Here is a 9,095-nt window from a genome sequence, read left to right on the forward strand (position 1 = left end):
GTACTTCTCATAGGATACCATCCAGTTTTGCTGATAGGAATCCATCAGTAAAAGCAGCAAAATTCAAGTCTCCTTACCCAAACTGAGGTCATCAGAAAAGGAGTGTGTGATGAACTTTACTAAATCACTTCCTATTTCCAGAATAACTTCTTTTGCATTTAAAACTTCTACTTTGATTCCCAATATGTCAAGTCTTTTTTTCAAATCATTACTTTCACACAAATAGAAACAGTACTTTAAATCAATTATTCCTTTTGCTTCAATATGGTCCAGCAAAGCCATATAATCTTAAGCAAACTCACTATGCCTATCTATGCTCAAGTGTTTGGGCTAAGGAAGATGTGCTGTTTTCTTCTAAGTCTTTTCTCAGGATCCACACATCAGACACTCATCTCTGTTCTCCAAAGAGCATACCATGACTGCTGTGTTCCTCTCTTTCTCTTCTTCCTTCTTTGATGCTTTTACCTTATCTTTCAGCTTTTCCTTATTTAGAGTGATCTGGATAGGATTAGCTGCAGGTCTTGTCCTTAAATAATACATCCCAGTCTTCAAACCCTGCTTCCAACCATAGAAGTGCATACTGGTGAGCTTGCCATAGTTAGGCTCAGCAATATGGATGTTCAAAGACTGGCTTTGATCAATGAAAGCACCTCTATCAGCTGCCATCTTGAGAACAGTTTTCTGAGAGATTTCCCACACCATCTTATAAAGCTGCTTCAGGTCATCAGGAATTTCCAGTATGCTCTGGGCAATTGCATGCAATAATTTGATTTTTCATTTCTTCATTCCATAAACCCCACTCTGTAAGATCTTTCAATAAATGAGGATTTGCAATCTGAAATTCTCCTGACAAGATTCTTCGAGTGTAGATGTTGCTAGTATAAGGTTCAATGGACTCGTTATTCCCCAAGATCTGAGCAGTTGAAGCAGTAGGTATTGGGGCAATAAGTAAACTGTTTCTTATGCCATACTTTGCAATCTTCTCCTTGAGAAGTTTCCAGTCCCATAGGTCTGTGGGAGTAACATTCCACATTTCATACCAAAGAATTCCTTTGCTTACTGTAGAGCCCTCATAGGTTTCATATGGGTCATGCTCCTTGGCTAGATCACAGCTGGCTTCCAGGGCTACATAATAAATAGTCTCAAAGATTTGCTTGTTCAATAACTGGGCCTCTGGACTTTCAAAAGGATATCTCATCAGGATAAAAGTATCTGCCAGGTCTTGAACCCCAATTCCAATGGGGCAATGGTGTTTATTTGATAAGTGTGCCTCTGGGACAGGGTAGTAGTTTATATTAATAATTTTATTCAAATTTCGGACAATGACTTTAGTGACTTCTGCCAATTTCTTAAAGTCATATGTGTGTTCTGATATGACATACATTTTCAGGGCCAGGGAAGCCAAGTTACAAACTGCAACCTCATCTTTGCTGGTATACTCTACTATTTCTGTGCACAGATTGCTGCATTTGATTGTTCCCAGGTTCTGTTGGTTGCTCTTCTGATTATAGGAATCTTTGTAGAGCATGTATGGGGTGCCTGTCTCTGTCTGAGTCTCAATGATGGCATACCAAAGTTGCTGAGCTTTTACAACTCTGCGAACATGACCTTGTTCCTCATAACTTTCATACAACATCTCAAACTCCTCTCCCCAAACCTCATCCAGACCAGGACATTCATTTGGACATATCAAAGGCCAGTCCTGATTAGTCTCGACTTGTTTCATGAAGAGATCTGGAATTCAAAGGGCAAAGAAAAGATCCCTGGCATGCTGCTCTTCCTTTCCTGTGTTCTTCTTTAAATCAAGAAACTCAAAGATGTCTAAATACCAAGGCTCCAGGTAAATAGCAAATGCCCCAGGATGCTTGTTTCCACCTTGATCAACATATCGACCTGTGCTGTTATACATTCTCAGCATTGGTACAAGGCCATTAGAATTGCCATTGGTCCCAGCAATGTACCTGCCAGTAGCCCAAATACAACTCACAACAACACCAATTCCCCCAGCAGATTTAGAGATCAATGCACACTGCTTCAGAGTGCCATAAATGCCTTAGAAGCTGTCATCTTTCATACTCAGAAGGAAACAGCTAGAAAGTGGTGGGCTGTTGGTACCAGCATTGAAGAATAGGAGAAGCATGAGTAAACCACTTCTCGGAAAGAAGGTTATATGTTTCAGTTGCAGCATCAATGTCTTCTTTGTGAATCCCCACAGATACCCTCATCAGCATATGTCGAGGCCTTTCAACCACTTTTCCATTGATCTTCAACAAACAGGACCGCTCCAGAGTCTTAAAGCCAAAGTAATTATAAGAGAAATCTCGGTCATAGATAATGGCAGAATTCAGGCGATCTTTACTGGACAAAACAATATCCAGTGTTGACTGGGCCACCATGGGAGAATGTTTGCCATTATGTGGGTTTATGTAGTTGTAGAGGACCTCCATCACATCACTGAACACTTTCTTTGTTTCTTTGTGCAAGTTAGAGACAGCAATCCTTGCTGCTAAGATGGCATAGTCAGGGTGCTTAGTAGTCAAGGTTGCAGCTGTTTCAGCAGCCAGAGTATCCAGTTCCACTGTGGTGACCCCACAGTACAAGGCCTGGATTACTTTCACGGTGATATAAGCAGGATCAACAAAGTCCATATTGAGTCCATAACAAAGCTTCTGAATTCGAGACAATTTTGTCAAACATGACCCGCTCGATCACATGCATCTTGCTTGATCACATGCATCACAGCTAATGAATGACTGGTGCGCTGAAGAGTTCCAGATCAGGCTGCAGCTCTGAAGCCCCAGTGGAATCAAGACTGCAACAGAGGGTGAAGGGCTAGACTCCAAGGGACTGCTCTGGTGCAGGGAATGGAACTGGGGGCACAGACAGCACTTCCCTTACCCAAGCAGAGGCGTGGAGATCTGAACTTTTTCCCGCTCCTGTCACCCATGACACACAAAACCTCCCAACCCCTTTTGAAAAAAATTTTTTGTTTTTTGCTTTGAGATAAGGTCTTGTTAAATTACTAAGTTGCTCAGCCTGGGCTCAAACTTGCAATCTTTCTGCCTCAGCCTCATAGAGTCCTGGTATTACAGGTATGCACCACCATGCCCAGGTTGCCCAACTGACTTTTTAAAATAGATTATATTTTTTAGAACAGCTTTTGATTTATAGAAAAATTAGGCAGATATTGCAAAGTTCCCCATATACACTGCACCACTTTCCCTTATTAGCATCTCACATAAGTGTGGTACATTTATTATAATTAAAGAAAAAGTATCAAAATATCAATATTAATTGATGTCCATAGGGTATTCAAATTTTTTATTTATTAGTTGTCTTCTCTCCTTAGGATCTAAGTCCATCAATGTGACTTTAGTTGTTTGGTATTATTTCTATCACTTCCTCAATTCCTTTCTTTTTAAATTAATTTTATTGGTACATTTTAGGTATACAATATAATGACATTCATCACTGGAAATTTGCACCTTTACATAATCTCTCTTGATTCTTATTTTTTCCCCATTCCCCTGCCCGCCTTCAACCCCTCCATTGCTCCCTATTTACAAAGACCTTTTTTCCATTTTTTATTTTTCTCATATTAACTCCATTCTCTTCTTTCCTTTCCCCTACCCCTCCCACTTCCCCTTCCCCTTTGCCCCTTTTCTTCCTATTTCACATTATCTATTATATCTTTTAGTCCTTATTTACACTTTCAGTTTCTCTAAAGAAACTATTCAGTATTTACATGTGTATCCTATTTATTTCACTTAAGAGTATCACCTCAATGTGCATCCATTTAGCTATACATGTCTCTAATTTCTCATTTTTTATGGCTGAGTAGTACTCCATTTTATTAAAAAAAACACATTTTCTGATCCAGTCTCCAGCTGATGGGTAATTGGGCTGCTTCCAAGTTTTAGCTATTACAAACTGTGCTGCTATGAACAGGAATGCACATATATCACTATGGTACGATTCTTTTAATTCTTTGGGAAAGGGTCAAATGGGACTTCCTGTCCTAGTTCTTTGAGGTATCTCCATACTGATTTCCACAGTGGTTGCACCAGTCTACACTCCCACCAGTGGAGCAACGTTCCCCACAGCCCCACCAGCATTTGTTATTGGTTGATCTCATGAGAGCAGCCATTCTTTCTGGGGTGAGGTGGAATCACAGAGTTGTTTTCATCTGCCTCTCTCAAATGACCAGTGGTGGTGAACATTTTTCCATATGCTTATTTGCTATTTCTACTTCTTTGTCTGAGAAATATCTGTTCATTTCAGAGACCCATTTTTAGATTGGGACTTTAAATTTGGGAGGTCTGATTTTTTTAAGTTCCTTATAGATTCTAGATAGTAGACCTTTGCCTGAGGAAGAGCAGGTGAAAATGTTTTCCCACATTGTGGATTGTCTCTTCACACTGTAGGTGGTTTCTCTTGCTGTGCAGAAGCTTTTTAATAAGAAGAGATCCCACTTGTTAATTGTTTGTGCTAGTTCATGGGCAACTGAGGTGTTGTTCATAAAATCTTTTCCTACACCAATGTCTTCAAGAGTTCTACCTAACCTTTGTTCCAGCCAGTTCCGCATTTGTTTTAATATTTAGATCTTTCATCCATTTTGATTTTAGTTTAGTGCATGGTGAGAGATATAGGTCTAGTTTTAATCTTTGGCAAGTTGAAGCCCAATTTTTCCAGCACCATTTAATAAAAAGGCTATCTTTCCTCCAGTGAGGGTGTTTGGCTCCTTTGTCAAAGATGAGACGGCTGAGTGTGTCTGGAGTTGTTTCTGCATCTTCTAATCTGTTCCACTGGTCCTCAGGTCTGTTTCTTTTCCAGTACCATGCTGTTTTTTATCACAGTAGCTTTGCGGTATAGTTTCAAATTGGGGTTTGTTTCAGTCTAAGAGTTTCTTTCTGAATTAAGTGTGTTTCTTGTGTGCAGCATATTGTTGGATCTTGCTTCTTGACCCATTCTGCCAGTCTATTTCTTTCGATTGGTGAGTTGAGACCATTAACATTGATGATTATAACTGATACGTATTGGTTATTATTGTCATGACTTTTTCTTTTTGTTGGATTCGCCCCCTTTGCTTTTAATTTCTTGTCATGCCCAGTCAATTCATTCTGATGTGCTTCCTGGGGTTGTGATCCTCCATGTCTGTTCCTAGGATATTGTGTAAAATTTTGTGGAGTGCTGGTTGGTATTCATGAAGTTCCTAACGTGCTCTTTCTCATGAAAGTATCTTATTTCTCCATCCATTTTGAAAGATAGTTTTGTAGGGTACATCAATCTGGGTTGGAAGTTGTTTTCCTTTATGGCTTTAAATATATCACTCCAAGCTCTTCTTGCCTTGAGGGTTTGCATTGAGAAGTCTGCTGTGATTCTGATGGGCTTCCCTTTGTATGTGATTTGTTTCTTTTCTCTCATTGCTTGTAGAATTTTGTTTTTCTGTTGGGTTTCTGCAATCTTAACTATTATATGCCTATGTGTAGATTTTTTTTGATCAATGCTAGTTGGAGTCCTATATGCCTCCCTTATCTGTATGTCAAGTTCTTTTCCCCTGCTTGAGAAGTTTTCTGCCATCACTCCTCTGAACAGGTTTTTATGTCATCTGCACTCTCTCCTGTTTCTTCATTGACTCTGATCAGTCTTATGTTATTCTTCTTTGCATTGTCTAGCAGCTGCTGGATTGATTTCTTGTGATCCCTTACTATTTTAAAGAAATTTTTCTTTTCCTGGTCACTAATTGCAATCCTGTCTTCTCTATCTGAAATTCTGTCCTCACATTGGCTCATTCTGCTGCATAAACTTTTAATGGAGTTTTTAATGTCCTGGAAATCTGTTTGCATCTGTTTTATGGATTCTGTTTGTTTCCTATGTTGGGATTCCATCATGTTCCTCAGCTCCTCTATTTTTTTTACTCTGTGTCCTATCTAGATTTATTAACCATGTCTTGCACTATGGGCACAATCTCTGCTGTTATGTGAGAAATTATTTTTGATTTCATTTTTTCCAGACCCTCTTTTGTTGCCAGTTCAGGGAGTCCAGATGGTTGAGTATCAGATTGTTCCATCTGGTTTCCCTTTGGGGTTGCTTTAGGTGATCTGGAAGTCTGGTTTTGAGACTTGTTTACATGGCCTCTCATTTCAATGGGGATAGGGGCTGGATGTGTGCTGCTGGCACCTGCATGGTTCACCTCCTCTGTGCTGGGGGAAGGGGGTGGTATGGTGACCTGGAAGGTTCACCTCCTCTGTGCTGGGGGCAGCTCTGCTCCTTGGCACTGGGTGGTGGTATGGCAGCCCTTAAGGTTCACCTCCTCTCCACTTCCTCAATTTCTGAGACTATAAAATACTCTTGGCTGTGACTCATGTTTTTCATTATTTTGGCAATTTTTTCTTGTTTTTTTTTTGGAGGGGGGTGCCAGGGATCAAACTCAGGACCTTGTGCTTGCAAGGCAGGTGGCAGAACCACTGAGCTAAATCCCCAGCCCTGACTTTGGGAGTGTTAAGCCATACCAATCATCTAATTTGTAGGATGCCCTGGTACGGAAATTTGTTATTTTTCTCAAGATAAGTCCTGAATGATGGGTTATTGGAGGAAGATTACTGAAGTAAAGAGTCATTTTCATCATATCATATCATATCAAGAATATATGCTATCAATGTGACTTATGGCTGCTGATGTTGACTTTGATCACCTGGAGGAGAGTGTTTATCAAGTTCCTCTGCAAAAATCTGCTTTTCCACTCTTTCCAGATTGTTGTCTTTAGAAGGAAGTCATTATGGGCCACCCACACCTATGCAGTGTGGAGTTAGGTTTTAAATTAGTTGTAATTCTGCATAAGGGAATGTTTATTCCCCTTTGTATAGTTTTTTTATTTTAAGACAGTGTCTCCCTAGGTAGCATGGCTGGCCTTGAACTCCTAGGTTCAAGTGATCTTCCAACCTTAGCCTCCCGAGTAGCTCAGGCTACTGGCATGTGCCACTATATCTGGTAATTCAATCTTTTTATCTCAGATAGATTCATGAGCATTTATCTTATATTTTGGGCTATAATCCAATATTACTTTTTAAAAAGTTTTGTTACTCAAATGGTTCCATCTTTGGCCACTGGGTGCTCTTTCAGTTGGCTCCCATGCTCCTTTGACAAAGCCTCATCAATGTAACTTTTGTTGTTTGTTATTGTTTTTAATCACTTTCTCAATTTCTGATACTATAAAATGCTCTAGGATCATCTTGTATATTTCCTGCCCTAATCCAAGCATGAGCCATGTCTCCAAGGTGCCCTGGTTCTTTGTCTTGTACAATGATATTAGAAGCCAAGATCAGGCACTAAGTATACTTATTGCTAATGGGCTACTCAACTGTTTTTTGCCAACATTCAAAAGCTAATCAGTGGATAAAGGATAACCATTTTAACAAATGGTGCAAGAGCAACAGGCCAAAAAATGAACCTCAACCTAAAACTCACATATTATGCAAAAGCAAATTATGGATGTAATATAAAATGTAAAACTATAAAACTTCTAGAAAAAAATTGTAAGCAATCCTTGGGATCTGAAACATCATTATCAATGGAAAAATTGATAAATTGGACCCCAGGAGGTTTAGAAGCTTTTGCTCTGTGAAAAATCCTATTGAAAGAAAGATAAGATAAGCTGCTATAGACTGGGAGGAAAATATTGGCAAAGCACATATTCTACAAAGATTCATATGTCAAATATATAAACTCAATAGTGGAAAAACAAATAATCCAATTAGAAAATGGACAAAGACTTGAACTAACATTTCACTAAAAATGATACACAGGTGGCAAATAAGCACACAAAGAGATGCTCAGTATCATTTAGCCATTAGAGAAATACAAATTTAAAGAACTATAAGATAACACTACAAAGAAAAACTGAAACCTATGTTTACACAAAAACCTGTATATGAATGCCCCTAACAGCTCTTTTCATAATAGTCTCAACTAGAAAAAAAAAGACCCAGATGTCCTTCAGCAGGCAAATAATCAAGTAAATTGTTGTACCACTATACCATGGGATATTATTCAACAATAAAAAGGAAAAAAATTTTGATACATGTAATAACTTAGATGAATCGCCAGAGAATTATGTAGAGATCAGTGATTTCCAGGATCTGGGTTGTGAGCGGAGATGAAGGAATTCACTATAAAGGTGTAACATAAGAAAAATTTGAAGGGTGATAGAAATATTCTATGAATTCATTGTGGTTGTGGTATGGTTACCTGACAGTACAGTATTTATCAAAACTCAAAAAGGTAGATGTTATTGTATATGATTTGTGATTCATTTTTTTAAAACATGAAAAAATAGCTTTTAAACCAGCATTCACTTATTTCCATTATTAAATTAGCCAACATTCTCCATTCCTTCTATAAAACATACCAACCGGTACTCAGAACACTTACAGCTATACTTAAGGCCAATAAATCTCTCTAATATCCTGGAGTTTTCTGCTCCTATCAGTTGAACACAAGAGACCTAGCACAGTGGCACCACACCTGTCTGGCAAGCACAAGACCTAAACTGTAGCACTGTTAGACATATGTGTTATTAAAATTACCCAATGTAATTAAACATGACATTAGCCCATGAAATATGAGTATGGAAAGGAAGAACTGTTTCTATGAAAATTAGGAGGAATGCTTTGGAAAGTCTTGCTAATAGCAAAATACTTTTAAAATATCTTAAATGAAAATGGACAATAGGAAAAATTGTGATTTTCTATTACACTACAGTATAACTATTGTTTACAACAATCCACTATATATTTCAAAATATCTAGTAGAGTATGAAAGTTCCCAACACATAGAAATGATTAATGTTTGAGGAGATGGAAGTGCTTATTATCCTGATTTAATCATTATTTGTGTATTCATGTACTGAATTATCATACATTAAAATGTACAAATATTATGTCTCAACAAATTCAATAAATAAAATTAAGGTATACCTTAAGATATACCTCAGTGATATCACTCTTGCCTATCATTCTTGTGGCCCTAGGTTTGATCCCAAACCCCACCAAAAAAAAAGTGGGAATGGGGAATGAGACAGCTATGAGAGATTGCAA

The 9,095-nt window shown here is 38.4% G+C and overlaps 1 pseudogene; it reads right to left on the bottom strand.

The window, feature by feature from the left end:
• Positions 1 to 293: 293 nt before the first annotated feature.
• LOC101721385 (ribonucleoside-diphosphate reductase large subunit pseudogene) lies at positions 294 to 2,675 on the bottom strand (annotated as a pseudogene).
• Positions 2,676 to 9,095: the final 6,420 nt, after the last annotated feature.

This window comes from Heterocephalus glaber, unplaced genomic scaffold (assembly GCF_053883595.1).
Source record: "Heterocephalus glaber isolate CG9 unplaced genomic scaffold, H.glaber_assembly_v1.0 deba00001504, whole genome shotgun sequence".
In the NCBI taxonomy this organism is placed as follows: domain Eukaryota; kingdom Metazoa; phylum Chordata; class Mammalia; order Rodentia; family Bathyergidae; genus Heterocephalus; species Heterocephalus glaber.